This window comes from Saimiri boliviensis, chromosome 8 (assembly GCF_048565385.1).
Source record: "Saimiri boliviensis isolate mSaiBol1 chromosome 8, mSaiBol1.pri, whole genome shotgun sequence".
Classification (NCBI taxonomy): Eukaryota; Metazoa; Chordata; class Mammalia; order Primates; family Cebidae; genus Saimiri; species Saimiri boliviensis.
The window spans coordinates 100309544-100325538 of NC_133456.1; the positions used below are offsets into that span (position 1 = coordinate 100309544).

The window sequence follows — 15995 nt, forward strand, 5'->3', positions numbered from 1 at the left end:
CCAGTGGTGATGAGCATTTTTTCATATGTTTGTTGGCCTCATAAATGTCTTCTGTTGAAAAGTGTCTGTTCATATGCTTGGCCCTCTTTTGAATGGGTTTGTTTTTTTCTTGTAAATGTGTTTTAGTTCTTTGTAGATTCTGGATATTAGCCCTTTGTTTGATGGGTAGATTGCAAAAAAATTTTCCCATTCCATTGGTTGTCAGTTCACTCTGATGATTGTTTCTTTTGATGTACAGATGCTCTGAAGTTCAATTAAATCCCATTTGTCAATTTTGGCTTATGTTGCCAATGCTTTTGGTGTTTTGGTCATGAAGTCCTTGCCTACACCTATGTCCTGAGTGGTTTTGCCTAGATTTTCTTCTAGGGTTTTTATGGTGTTAGGTCTTATGTTTAAGACTTTAATCCATCTGGAGTTAATTTTAGTGTAAGGTGTCAGGAAGGGGTCCAGTTTCTGCTTTCTGCACATGGCTACCAGTTTTCCCAACACCATTTATTAAACAGGGAATCCTTTCCCCATTGCTTGTTTTTGTGAGGTTTGTCAAAGATCAGATGGTTGTAGATATGTGTCATTGCCTCGAAGGCCTCTGTTCTGTTCCATTGGTCTATATCTCTGTTTTTGTACCAGTACCATGCTTTTTTGATTACTGTAGCCTTGTAGTATAGTTTGAAGTCAGGTAGTGTGATGCCTCTGGCTTTGTTCTTTTTGCTTAAAATTGTGTTGGCTATGCAGGCTCTCTTTTGGTTCCATATGAAGTTTAAGGTGTTTTTTTCCAGTTCTGTGAAGAGGGTCATAGGTGGCTTGATGGGGATAGCGTTGAATCTGTAAATTACTTTGGGCAGTATGGTCATTTTCATGGTACTGATTCTTCCTAACCATGAGCATGGAATGTTTTTCCATCTGTTTGTGTCCTCTCTTATTTCATTGAACAGTGGTTTGTAGTTCTGCTTGAAGAGGTTCTTTACATCCTTGGTAGGTATTTTATTCTCTTTGTAGCAATTATGAATGGCAGTTCATTCTTGATTTTGCTCTCTTTAAGTCTGTTATTCGTGTATAGGAATGCTTGTGATTTCTGCACATTGATTTTTTATCTGAGGCTTTGCTGAAGTTGCTTGTCAGTTTCAGGAGATCTGGGGCTGAGACAACAGGGTCTTCTAAATATACAATCATGTCATCTGCGAATAGAGCAATTTGACTTCCTCCTTTACTAATTGAATACCCTTTATTTGTTTTTCTAGCCATATTGCTCTGGCTAGAACTTTCAATACTATATTGAATAGGAGTGGTGAGCGAGGGCATCCTTGTCTTGTGTCAGATTTCAAAGGGAATGCTTCCAGTTTTTGCCCATTCAGTATGTTACTGGCTGTGGGTTTGTGGTAAATAGCTTTTATTATTTTGAGATACGTTCTGTTGATACCTAGTTTTTAGCATAAAGGGCTGTTGAATTTTGTCGAAGGCCTTCTCTGCATCTATTGAAATAATCATGTGGTTTTTGTCTTTGGTTCTGTTTATGTGGTGGATTACATTTATAGACTTGCGTATCTTGAACCAGTCTTGCATACCCGGGATGAAGCATACTTGATCGTGATGGATAAGCTTTTTGATGTGCTGTTGCAATCAGTTTGCCAGTATTTTATCAAAGATTTTTGCATCTATGTTCATCATGGATATTGGCCTGAAGTTTTCTTTTTTTATTGAGTCTCTGCCGGGTTTTGGTATCAGGATGATGTTGGTCTCATAAAATGATTTGGGAAGGATTCACTCTTTTTGGATTGTTTGGAATAGTTTCAGAAGGAACGGTACCAGCTCCTCTTTGTACCTCTGATAGAATTCGGATGTGAACCTATCTGGACCTGGACTTCTTTTCATTGGCAGGCTATTAATTGCTGCCTCAACTTCAGCCCATGTTATTGATCTATTCAGGGTTTCGACTTCTTCCTGGTTTAGGCTTGGGAGGGTGCAAGTGTCAGTGAATTTGTCCATTTCTTCCAGGTTTACTGGTTTGTGTACATAGAGTTGTTTGTAGTAATCTCTAATGGTTGTTTGTATTTTTGTGGAATTGGTGGTGATATCCCCTTTATCATTGTTTATTGCATCTATTTGATTCTTCTCCCATTTCTTTTTTATAATCTGGCTAGCGGCCTGTCTTATTTTGTTGATCTTTTTAAAAATCCAGCTCCTGAATTTATTGATTTTTCTGAAGGCATTTTTTGTGTCTCTATCTCCTTCATTTCTGCCCTGATCTTAGTTATTTCTTGTCTTCTGCTAGCTTTTGAGTTTTTTTAAATCTTGCTTCTCTAGGTCTTTCAACTTTGATGATAGGGTGCCAATTTTAGATCTTTCCTTGCTTCTCATGTGGGCACTTATTCACTGCTTTAAACGTGTCCCAGAGATTCTGGTTTGTTGTGTATTCATTCTCATTGGTTTTGAAGAATATCTTTATTTCTGCCTTCGTTTCATTGTTTATCCAGTCAACATTCAAGAGCCATTTGTTCAGTTTTCATGAAGTTTTGCAGTTCGGAGTGAGTTTCTTAATCCTAAGTTCTAATTTGATTGCACTGTGGTCTGAGAGACTGTTGTGATTTCCGTTCTTTTTCATTTGCTGAGGAGTGATTTACCTCTCACTTTTAGTAAATTTTAGAATAGGTGTGATGTGGTACTGAGAGGAATGTATATTCTGTGGATTTGGGCTGGAGAGTTCTATAGATGTTTATTAGGTTTGCTTGGTCGAGATCTGAGTTCAAGTCTTGGATATCCTTGTTAATTTTCTGTCTCATCGATCTGTCTAATATTGACAGTGGAGTGTAAAGTCTCCCATATTATTGTGTAGGAGTCTAAGTCTCTTTGTAGGTCATTAAGAACTTGCTTTATGTATCTGGGTGCTCCTGTATTGGGTTCATATATATTTAGGATTGTTAGCTCTTCTTGTTGCATTGATCCTTTTACCATTGTGTAATGCCGTTCTTTGTCTCTTTTGATCTTTGTTGGTTTAAGTCTTTTTTTTCTCTCTCTCTCTCCATTTGCTTGGTAAATCTTCCTCCATCCCTTTATTTTGAGTCTTTTGTGTCCTTGCATGTGAGATGGGTTTCTTGGACACAGCACACCAATGGGGTTTGTCTTTTTATCTAATTTGCCAGTCTGTGTCTTTTGATTGGGACATTTAGCCCATTTACATTTAAAGTGAATATTGTTATGTGTGAATTCGATCCTGCCATTTTGATGCTAGCTGGTTTTTTTGCCCATTAGTTGACGAAGTTTCTTCTTTGTGTCGATGCTCTTTACCATTTGGTATGTTTTTGGAGTGGCTGGTACTAGTTGTTCCTTTCTATGTTTAGTTATCATTTGGTATGTTTTTGTAGTGGCCGATACTGGTAGTTCCTTTCCATGTTTAGTGCTTCCTTCAGGAGTTCTTGTAAGGCAGGTCTTGTAGTGACAAAATCTCTCAGCAATTGCTTGTCTGTAAAGGATTTTATTTCTCCTTCACTTATGAAGCTTAGTTTGGCCAGATATAAAATTCTGGGTTGAAAGGTCTTTCTTTAAGGATGTTGAATATTGGCCCCTACTCCTTTCTAGCTTGTAGAGCTTCTGCCTAAAGATCTGCTGTGAGTCTGATGGTGTTTCCTTTGTGGGTGACTCAACCTTTCTCTCTGGCTGCCCTTAGGATTTTTTCCTTCATTTCAACCCTGGTGAATCTGACGATTATATGCCTTGGGGTTGCTCTTCTTGAGGAATATCTTTGTGGTGTTCTCTGTATTTCCTGGATTTGAATGTTGGCCTGCCTTGTAGGTTGGGGAAGTTCTCTTGGATAATATCCTGAAGACTGTTTTCCAACTTGGATTCATTCTCCTCACCACGTTCAGGTACACCAATCAAGCATAGATTCGGTCTTTTCACATAATCCCATAGTTCTTGGAGGCTTTGTCCATTTCTTTTCACTCTTTTTTCTCAATCTTGCCTTCTCATTTTATTTCATTGATTTGATCTATCTCTGATATCCTTTCTTCTGCTTGATTGATTTGGCTGTTGAAACTTGTGCATGCCTCGTGAAGCTCTCATACTGTGTTTTTCAGCTCCATCAAGTCATTTATGTTCTCTGAGCTGGTTATTCTAGTTAGCATTTCATCTAAACTTTTTTCAAGGTTCTTAGTTTCTTTGCATTGGGTTAGAACACGGTCTTTTAACTCAGAGAAGTTTGTTACTATCCACCTTCTGAAGCCTGCTTCTGTCAATTTGTCACACTCATTTTCTGTCCTATTCTGTTCCCTTGATGGTGAGGAGTTGTGATCCCTGGGAGGGGAAGAGGTGTTCTGGTCTTTGAAGCTTTCATCCTTTTTTTGCGCTGTTTTTTTCCCCATCTTAATGCATTTATCTCCCTTTGATCTTTGAATTTGGTGATTTCCAGGGAAATCTCTGAGAAATCGTCCTTTCTGTTGCAGTTGGAGCTGTATCTTTTTTGGCTTGTAGAGGCACTGTTGGGCTGCCTCGGATTCAGTCAGGTGCTGGGTGGGTGGTCTTCCCCTGGGGTTTGTTTGCAGGTGAAATGAGCCCCACCTTCCCAATGGCGTCTCTCCTTACCTGAGCTTGATCTTCCTGGTTGGGGCCAAACTGTTGTATTCATTGGCAAGCTCTCTGGTGCGGGCTTCAGTTTGAGTTTTGTGGGGGGTGGGGCTTGCCAGGCCTTATGACCTGTTTCCCTGCTTTCAGCTCTGCCTCTTTCTGTGGGATGGGTTGTTTTGTCCCACTGGCGCTAGTCCAAACTTCCACCCTGGTCCGGCCGACAACTTACGGCACCAGGCAGGAGCCTCACTCAGATTTGCATTGACAACCAAGGCACCCCTCAGTCTGGCGGGGCTCTCATGGACCGTGAATTGCAGGAGGGATGAGGTAAGCACAGGATCCAAATCGGAGCTCCGAGGGGGTGAAGTCCCCTGACCCTCCAAGCAGGCTGCACGGTCCAGTTGGGGACGTGCCCCTCCCTGTCTTGGTTTGTTCTCCCTGGGCAGCTCTCACCCTGCTTTGGCTCCCTCCCTGGGCTACTTTCAGAGTCCTTCCAGTCCCCCCAAAATGAACCCGGCACCTCACTTGGAATCGTGAAGTCTTCTGGCCCTCTGCGTCTCATTTGCTGGGAGCTGCATTCCGATGTTGTCTCCTCTCGGCCATCTTGGCCCCGCCTCCCATAAAACTTGTTTTAATTGAGTAAAACGTGTATAGAAAAGCACATAAAATATAGGGTTAGTTTACGTGATAGTGCTTTGTTTTATTGCACTTCACAAATACTGTTTGTTTTTGTTTGGTTTTGGGGTTGTTTTTTTGGGGGGTGTTGTGGTTTTTATAGATTGAAGGTTTGTGGCAGCCCTGAGTTGAGTAAGTTTACAGGCATCATTTTTCCAAAACCATCTTCTTCCTTTGTGTCTCTATGTAACATTTTGTTAATTCTTGTGGTATTTCAAACTTTTCACTATTAAAACATCTGGTATGGAGATCTGTGATCAGTGAGCTCTGACATTACTGTTATAATTATTTGGGGTACCGTGAAATACACCAATATAAAACAGCAAACTTAATTGGTAAATATTATGTATATCCTGACTGCTCCACTGGTCGATCATCCTCTCATCTCTTTCTGTCTCCTCTGTTCTCCCTACTCCCTAAGACACAGCAGTATTTAAATTAGGCCAGTTAATAACCCTACAATGACCTCCAAGTGTTCAAGTGAAAGGAAGAATTGCATGTCTGTCACTTTACGTAAAAATGGTTAAGCTTAGTGAGGAAGGCATGGTCGAAAGCCAAGATGGGCCAAAAACTAGGCCTCTTGCACCAGTTAGCCAAGTTGCAAATGCAAAAGACACATTCTTGAAGGAAATTTAAAGTGCTATTCCTGTGAATACATCAAAGATAAGCAAAACAACCTTATTGCTGACATGGAGAAAGTTTGAGTGCTCTAGATAGAAGATCATACCAGCCCAACATTCCCTTGAGCCAAAGCCTAATCCAGAGCAATGCCCTCTCTTCATTTCTAGGAAGGCCAGGGGAAGTGAGGAAGCTGCAGAAGAAAAGTTGGAAGTTAGCAGAGGCTGGTTCTTTAGGCTTAAGGAAAGCAGTTTTCTCCATAACATAAAAGTTCCACGTGTAGCAGCTGGCACTGGTGGAGAAGCTGCAGCAAGTTATCCAGAGAATCTAGCAGGATCGTTGGTGAAGGTGGCTAGACCAACCAATAGATTTTCAATGTAAATAAAACAGCCTTCTACTGGAAAAAGATGCCATCTAAGACTTTGATGGCTGGGAAGAGGAAGAAGTTGATGCCTGGCTTCAAAGCTTCAAAGGATAGGCTAACCTTCTTGTTAGGGACTAATGCAGCTAGTAACTTTAAGTTGAAGCCAATGCTCCTTTATCATTCTGAAAATCCTAGGGTCCTTAAGAATTATGCTAAATCTATTCTATCTGTTATCTATAAATGAAACAACAAAGCTTGGATGACAGCACATCTGTTTACCGCATGGTTTACTGATGCCCCCTGTTGAGACTTACTGCTCAGGAAAAAAAAACTTTTTTTTTTTTTTTTTTTTTTCAATATTACTGCTGATTGACAGTGTACCTAGTCACCCAAGAGCTCTGATGGAGATATGTAAGGGGATGAATGTTGTTTATATGCCCACTACTACAACATCCATTCTTCAGCCCATGGATCAAGGAGCCCTTCTAATTTTTGTTTTATTATTTAAGACATATATTCTATAAGCTTATAACCTACATAGAGATTCCTCTGATGGATGTGAGCAAAGTAAATTGAAATTTTTCTGAGAAGGATTTACCATTTCTAGACGGCATTACAAATATTTGTGATTGATGAGAAGAGGTCAAAATATCAACATTAACAGAAAATTGGAAGAAGTTTATTCTAATCCTCATAGATGACTTTGACGGGTTCCAGATTTCATTGGAAGAAACAACTGCAGGTATAATGTCAGTAGCAAGAGAACTAGAATTAGAAGTGGAGCCTGAAGATGTGACTGAATTGCTCCAATCTCACGGTCAAACTTGAAGAAATAAGGAGTTGTTTACTGTGAATGAGCAAAGAAAGTGGTTTCTTGAGATGGAATCTACTCCTGGTGAAGAAGCTGTGAATGTTGTTGAAATGACAACAAAGAATTTAGAATATTTAGAACTAGCAGGGTTGGAGATGGTAAAATGCTATTAAGCAGCATCACTTGCTACAGAGTAATCTTTTATGAAAGCAAGAGTTAATCAAAGCAGCAAACTTCATTATTGTCTTATTTTAGGAAATAGTCACAGTCATACTACCCCAGTGAGTCAGCAGCCACCGACATGGAGGCAAGACCCTCTACTAACAGAAAGATTATGACTTGTTGAAGACTCAGATGGCTGTTAATATTTTTTAATATTTTTAGCAATTATTTTTAAGTTATGTATATTGTTTTTTGGACATAATGCTATCACACGCTTAATAAACTATAATGTAAACATAGCTTTAAATTTTTTAAAAAATTATTTTTATTTTTTTGAGACAGAGTCTCAATCTATCACCCAGGCTGGAGGCTGGAGTGCAGTGGCACGATCTCGGCTCACTGCAACCTCCACCTCCTGGGTTCAAGCAGTTCTCTTGTCTCAGCCTCCCAAGTAGCTGGGACTACAGGCAAGTGCCATCACACCCTGCTGATTTTTGTAATTTCAATAGAGATGGGGTTTCACTGTGTTGGCCAGGCTGGTCTCAGGGGTTTCACTCTGTTGGCCAGGCTGGTCTCAAACTCCTGTCTTCAAATGATCCTCCCGCCTTGGCCTCCTAAAGTTCTGGGATTATAGGTGTGAGCTACCATGCCTGGCCTGTAAACATAACTTTTGTATGTACTGGGAAACCAAAAAATTTTCGTGACTCATTTTATTACAATATTAATTTTATTGTGGTAGCTTGGACCTAAACTTGGAATCTTTCTGAGGTATGACTGTATAGATATGCAGCTCAATGAACTATCACAGGGGATGCAAGTTAACCATACCAAGATCAATAATTAGAACATTGCCATTGATCAGAAACCTCCCCTGTGCTTTCTGTCACTCACTACCTCCTATTCTTTCACAGACATGATGACATTCCTGACTTCAGAGTAGCTTTACCTGCTTGTTAGTTTATAGGTAGCATCATTTCATATGTAGTCTTTTGAATATGATTTCCTCTATTCAGTATTATATTTGTGAGATGTATTAATAATTGCATATAGCAGTAATTTATTTTCATTGCTGTATGCTTTATAAATATAGCACGGTTTATTTTTGTTAGAGAAATGTGGTGTTTCCAGTTTGGGGCTCTAATGAATAATTTTCTTGTGAACAGTCTTGGGCATGTCTTTTAGTACATATATGTGTAAATTTAAATCTTTGGAGTTAGTTGCAGCGTCAGAGCTCAACTTCAGTGAATATAGTTGATCCTTGAAAAACATGGGTTTAGACTACATGGGTCCACTTATATGCGAATTTCTTTCAAAAAGCATTTAAAAAAATTTTACAAGATTTTGGGTAATTTTTCAAATCTCAAACCACATAACCTAGAAATATTGAAAAAATTCAGAAAGCCATGCGTGGTGGCTCATGCCTGTCATCTCAGCACTTTGGGAGGCCAAGGCAGGCAGATCACCTGAGGTTAGGAGTTTGAGACCAGCCTAACCAACATGGAGAAACACTGTCTCTACTAAAAATACATAATTAGCAAGGCATGGTGGTGCATACTGGTAATCCCAGCTACTCGGGAGGCTGAGGCAGGAGAATCATTTGGACCCAGAGGCAGAGATTGTGGTGAGCTGAGATCACACCGTTGCATTCTGAGATCACACCGTTGCATTCTAGCCTGGACAACAAGAGCAAAACTTTGTCTCAAAAAAAAAAAAAAAAATTTTAAGAAAAAGTTAGGTATGTCATACTTAAAATATATGCAGATACTAGTGTATCTTATCATTTACTACCATAAAATATATACAATTCTATCATAAAAAGTTAAAAATTGTCAAAACATACATATATATTTACAGATTATACATGGCACCGTTTGCTGTTGAGGGAAATGTAAACAAATGTAAAGATGCAGTACTAAATCATAACTGTAAAATCAGCTGTAGCACAACGTACATACTATATGACTATAGTAATTTTAAATACCTCCCGTTGCTATTGCAATAAGCTTACATGTTGCAAATATTGGCTTAAACCTCCCTGTGATGCTAATCATCTCTGTGTGAGCAGTTTGTCTCTCCAGTAAATTGCACAGCATAGAAAATGTGATCTATCTTGGTTCTCATGTATTTTTATCATGTTTAGTGAAATACTGTAAACCTTGAATAACACCATTGGGCCTATAGAAAGTACCACTAGTGATGCTAGGAATGCTCCCAAGAACAAGAGAAAAGTCATGACATTACAAGAAACAGTTGAATTGCTTTATAAGTATAATAGATTGAGGTCTGCACCTGCTGTTGGCTGCCATGTCAGACAGACAACAACATGAACAGGAAATTGATAAATACAGTATATTACTATAAATGTATTTTTCTTAAGATTTTGTTTTTTCTAATTTATTGTAAGAATGCAGTACATAAACATGCAAAATATGTGTTAATTTATTGTTTACCTTATCAGTAAACCTTCCAGTCAATAGTAGGCTGTGTAGTTAAGTTTTTGGGGAGTCAGAAGTTAGATTTTCAACTACCCAGGGTTGGTGCTCCAACCTCCATGTTGTTCAGGGGTCAGCTGTACTTTTAAATTGTTTTCCAAAAGTTTTTACCAATTTATACTTTAGCAGCAGGATATGAGTATTTCAGTTTCTCTATATTTTTGCCATTGCTTGGTCATGTCTTTTATATTTTAATCATTCTGGTTAAGTATGTAGTGATATCTAATTGTGGTCTAATTTGCATATCCTTTGATGAATAAGACAGAACACCTTTTCTGATGCTTATTGGATACTGATAACTTACTATGTGAAGTGTCTTTCCAAATCTTTCTTTAATTATGTTGCCTTTTTGTTTTTGAGACTGGAATATAGAGTTCTTTCCGTATTTCAGAAATAAGGGTTTTGCGCATATTTTCTCCATTCTGCTTGGCCTTTTCACGCTCTTAGTTGTGTCTTCTGATGACCAGAACTTACTAGTTATAATAATCAGTCTGCTTTATTTTTTGGAGATAGGGTCTTACTGTGTTGCCCAGGCTGAATGGCAGTGGTGCAGTCACCGCTCACTGCAGCCTCAGTTTCCCAAGCTCAAGTGATCCTCCCATCTCAGCCTCCTGAGTAGCTGGAACCACAAGCATATACCACCACACCTGGCTAATTTTTTTAAGTTTTCTAGAGTTTGGGTCTCCCTATGTTGCCTAATCTGGTCCGACCTCCTGGGCTCAAGTGATCCTCCTGCACTAGCCTCCCAAAAGTGTTAGGATTACAAGCATGAGCCACTGCACCTGGACTAACAAGTATTTTTCTACCTCACCACCTTCTGTCACTTCCATTGTTCATATGTTGATATGCTTGATGATGTTTCTGAAGATTTATTCATTTTTCTCTCATTTTTTTTCCCTTCCTCAGCCCAGATCATTTCAATGCACATATCCTCACATTTGCTGCTTCCTTTGTCTCCTGCTCCTATCTACTGTTGAGCCCCTCTAGAGAATTTTTTATCTCAGTTACTACACTTTTCAACTCAAAATTTCTGTTTTGTCCTTTTAATAACTTGATCTGTTTGTTGATATTCTGAATGTGGTGGTCCATTGTTCCCATACTTCCATTTAATTCTTTAGACTTGGCTTCCTTTAGCTCATTGAACATATTTAAAATAGATGACTGGCCTGGCGTGGTGGTTCACGCCTGTAATCACAGCACTTTGGGAGGCCGAGGCAGGTGGATCACCTGAGGTCAGGAGTTTGAGAACAGCCTGGCTAATATAACCCTGTATCTACTAAAAATACAAAAAAAAAATTAGCCTGGCGTGGTGGTGGGCACCTGTCTTCCCAGCTATTTGAGAGGCTGAGGCAGGAGAATCACTTGAACCCTGGAGGTGCAGGTTGCAGTGAGCCAAGATCATGCCACTGCACTGCAGCCTGGGCAACAGAGTGAGACTCCATCTCAAAAAAAAAAAAAAAAAAAAAAAATAGTTGATTTAACATTTTGTCTAGAAAGTTCATTGTCTGGTCTTCCTCAGGCACAGTTTCTATTTTTTTCCTGTATGTTGGCCATACTATCTCGTTTCTTTGCATAGCCTGTAGTTTTTCATTGTTGAAAACTGGACATTTTTGATCGGTGCAGAGGATCATTTGAGGCCAGGAGTTCAAGACCACCCTGGCCAACATGGCAAAACCCTGTCTCTACTAAATGCAAAAATTACCTGGGTGGGGTGGTGCACGCCTGTAATCCCAGCTCCTCAGGAGGCTTAACCACAAGAATCGCTTGAACCCGGGGGCAGAGGTTGCAGTGAGAACAGATCATGCCGCTGTACTCCAGCCTGTGTGACAGAGTGAGACTCTGTCTCAATAATAGTAATGAAAATTGGACATTTTAAATGTTATAAATTAGGAACTATGGAAATCAGATTGCTACTTTTTAAATGACTTGTGTTGGGCTTATTGTAGTTATTTGTCTACAACTTTAGTGAGTTTTCTGAACTAATTCTATGAAGTCTCTATTTTTTGTTACGTGTAGCCACTGAAGTCTGTTACATTAGCTGGATAATCAGCTAATAATTGGAAAGACATTTTCATAAATGTCTTTAAGTAAAAATTCTGTCTTTGCCTTGGGCTCTGTATTGGTTTACAATTCTGCCTTAAACTGTTTTTTTTTGTTGTTGTTTTTTTGTTTTTTTTTTTTTTTTGCTTCCACATAGCCTTAATGTCAGCAGCAGGCTAGAGCTTAGTTCCTGAGATCTTTCCTGAGTATATGCACAGCCTTGAACATGCACATGGCCTTCTAGGTTCCCAGGAATGTCAACATTTCATCCCTCAGCCTTTCCTCTCAAACTTTTTGGTTTGCCTATTGTTTACCCCTACTGTTTTAAAACTTCATGTAGCATATAAAGACAATATCCTGTAAATGTTTTTAACAAATACCCCCAGGGAAGCAGCTTTGGCATATGGCTAGTTTTAAGTTAAGGAAAATAAAGGCGAGCTTTTTAAACCTGTCTTCCAGGGAGGTAGCAAACAGGTCAGAACAAATAATTACCAATCTTTGCAAGTTAATTCATTCTGCTCCTTCTAGTACTGGTGATAGGGGTTGTTATTTTTACAGGTTGTGGTCACCCAGAAACAGTGGGTAGGACTAGAGTAAATTAAGGTGCCATAAATTTACTGTTCTGATCAAAAATCAGATGTCTGTCTTTCTGTCTTTTGTTCTTTCTTTCTTTTCTTTTGTCTCTTTCTTTTTTTTTAATATGAGGTCTCACTCCACCATAGCTCACTTGCAGCCTTGAACTCCCAGGCTCAAGCAGTCCTCCTACCTTAGCCTCCCAAGTAGCTGAGACTACAGGCATGTGCCACCATGCCTGGCTAATTTTACAATTTTTTTCTGGAGATGGGGTCTCTTTAGATTACCTAGGTTGGTCTCCAATTCCTGGACTCAAACAGTCCTCCCATCTCAGCCTCCCAAAGTGTTGGGATTACAGGCATGAGCTGCTGCACCAGGCTCCAGCTGGTTTTCTTGAATGTATCTTACTCATGGTGCTGCAAGCCTTTGGTTAATTTCCAGAGTTCAAAAAAAGTTGGTTATATAGTTTTGGCTTCTTGTTCTTGTTGCTACTTTTGTGCAGGGGTGGAATTTGGAGTTTCTTATTCTTCTGATTTTGTCAGCATCAGTCTATGTTTTTATAAATAAAGTTAAGTTTTTTTTCTAGTTTTGCTAAAATTTTTATTTATTACGATTGAATATTGTTAAATGTTATCAAATATTTATTTCAGCATCTATTAGGATGATTGCGTGATTTTTCACCTTTGTTTTGTTAATGAGATAAAGTATACTGATTGATTTTTCTGGTATTAAATCACTTTGTTTTCCTGGAATGAACCCTCTTTGGTCTCTGAAATATTCTTTATTGTTTTATTTGATTTGATATATTTTTAGGATTTTTGCTTTTATGTTTAATAGAGAGATTCACCTGTGATTCTCTTTTCTTATATTTTTGTCAGGTTTGGTGTCATTTACATGCTGGACTTATAAAATACGAATTTTTTAATCAAGTTTTTATTTTAAAATAAATAAAGTTATAAATTAATTGGAAGTTTCCAAGACAGTTCATAGTTTCTATGTACCTCTCACCCAGTTTTTCCTAATGGTTACATCTTGTGTAATTATAGTACAATAGCAAAACCAGGAAATTGACATTTGTACATTGGCTGTTTATAGTTGTATGTCGTTTCATCACCTGTAGACTTTTTGACCACTTCTCCAAACAGGATACAGAACTATTCCATTACGACAAAAACATCACTCATACTTCTCCTTTATAATCACACCTGTTGACGAAAAAAGCCAAGCTCTGTAAAATATTTGAAGAGGTTTATTCTGAGCCAAATGTTAGCAACCATGGCCCATGATATAGCCTCAGGAGGTCCTGAGAACATATACCCAAGGTGGTTGGGCTACAGCTTGGTTTTATACATTTTAGGGAGACAAAAGTTACAGGCAAAGACATAAATCAATACATATATGGTATACATTGGTTTAGCTCAGAATGTCAGGACATTTCGAAGTGGGCTTCCAACCCATAGGCAGATTCAAAGATTTCCTGATTGGTAATTGATTGAAAGCCTTAAGCTTTGTTTGAAGAGTTGAAGAAATGCTTGAGTTAAGATAAGGGAAGTTGTGGAGCCAGGGTTCTTGTTACGTAGATGAAGCCTCTCAGTAACAGGCTTCAGAGAGAATAGATGGCAAATGTCTCTCTCTTTTTTTTTCTTTTTCTTGAGACACTGTCTCATTCTGTCACCTAGGCTGGTGTGCAGTGTTGTGGGCATCTGTCTGTTATCAGACCTTAAAAGGTGTCAGATTCTCCAGAAGCAATATCTGGAAAAGACCTAATAAGGGAAGGAGATTCTCTGTAGAACACAGATTTTCCCCACAAGAGATGGCTTTCTAAGACCACTCCAAAATGTATCAAAGAAATGTATTTGGGGATAAAATACTTTGATTTCCTTTAAGGCTTGTTATCTGTCTTGTGATGCTTTACCACAGGTTTGAATTTGGTGTTCTATTGCTACAAAGAATCTGTTTTGTCAGTCTTGTCATCCCTTTTTTTTGGTGGGGGGGGGGGGGGCGGAATCTTGCTCTGTCACCAGGCTGGAGTGCAGTGACGTGATCTCAGCCCACTGCAACTCCTGGGTTGAAATGATTCTCCTTCCTCAGCCTTCTGAGTAGCTGGGGCTACAGGCGCATGCCAGCACACCCAGCTAATTTTTCTATTTTTAGTAGAGACAAGGTTTCACCATGTTGGCCAGGCTGATCTTGATCTCCTGACCTCTTGATTCACCCGCCTCGGCCTTCCAAAGTGCTGTGATTACAGGCGTGAGCTACCGCACCCAGCCATGATCTCTATTTTAATGTTACTGTTGGTCAGTTGTGCCTAAACTCCAAAGGGAAGAGGGTATAATGAGGCATGTCTAACCTCACTTCCCATTATGGCCTGACCTAGTTTTTCAGGTTTTCTTTGGGATCCCTTGGACTTCAGTGGAAGTCTTGGTTTGTGGAGCTTCAAATTTTATTTTTTGGTTTACACACGCATCCCCCACTCACCCTCCTGAACCTGCTTAAATTTATTCTCTACAGTTTTGTCATTTGGGGGATCCAATGACATTGAGGATCTAATGTCATTTTGAGGAATCATTCAATATGTGACCTCTTGAGATTGACTTTTTTAGTTAGTATAATGCCCTTGAGATTCATCCAAATGTTTGACTATGTTAGATTTCTTTTTATTGCTGAATATTCAATTGTGTGCCTGTTCATGGAATTATTTCTCTATTTAAGAATATTTTCTGTAATCCCAGCACTTTGGGAGGCCGAGGCAGGTGGATCACGAGGTCAAGAGATCGAGACCATCCCGGTCAACAAGGTGAAACCCCGTCTCTACTAAAAATACAAAAAAATTAGCTGGGCATGGTGGTGTGTGCCTGTAATCCCAGCTACTCAGGAGGCTGAGACAGGAGAATTGCCTGAACCCAGGAGGCGGAGGTTGCGGTGAGCCGAGATCGCGCCATTGCACTCCAGCCTGGGGTAACAAGAGCGAAACTCCGTCTCAAAAAAAAAAAAAAAAAAAAAAAAAAGAATATTTTCATTGTTTCCTGTTTTGGTTTTTGAGATAGAATTTTGCTCTGTCACCCAGGCTGAAGGGCAGTGATGGGATCTTCTCAGCTCACTGCAACTTCTGCCTCTTGGGTTCAAGCGATTTTCCTGCCTCAGTCTCCTGAGTAGCTAGGACCACAGGCTCACATTACCATGCTTAGCTCATTTTTGTATTTTTAGTAGAGGCAGGGTTTTGCCATGTTGGCCAGGCTTGTCTCAAACTCCTGACCTCAAATGATCTGCCTGCCTCCACCTCCCGAAGTGCTGGGATTATAAGTGTGAACCACTGCACTCGCATGTTTCCAGTTTTTACTAATTATAAGTAAAACTGCTATAAACAAATTTCTTGTTTGAACATAAGTGTTTATTTATCTTGGGTATAGATTGTGAAATGGAGTTACTGGGTCATATGGTAGCTCTATGTTTAACATTTTGAAGAGCTGCCAAGCTTTTTCAAAGGGGCTGTATGTACCATTTTACACTTTTAATAACAATATAAGAGAGATTCACTTTCTTTGCATTCTCACCCATGTTCGGCATCATTATTATTTTTTATTTTAACTGTTCTAATGGGCATATAGTGATATCACTTTGTGTTTTATTTTCCATTTCCCTAATGACTGGCCACATTGAATATCTTTCGTGGCTTATTTGCCATCTATATATTCTCTTTAAT

The 15995-nt window shown here is 39.2% G+C and overlaps 1 protein-coding gene across 1 annotated transcript in view; it reads left to right on the forward strand.

Moving 5' to 3' along the window:
* DNAJC1 (DnaJ heat shock protein family (Hsp40) member C1) overlaps positions 1–15995 on the forward strand; it is a 237775-nt gene that overhangs the window by 134677 nt on the left and 87103 nt on the right. The gene's annotated exons all lie outside the window — the stretch shown is intronic.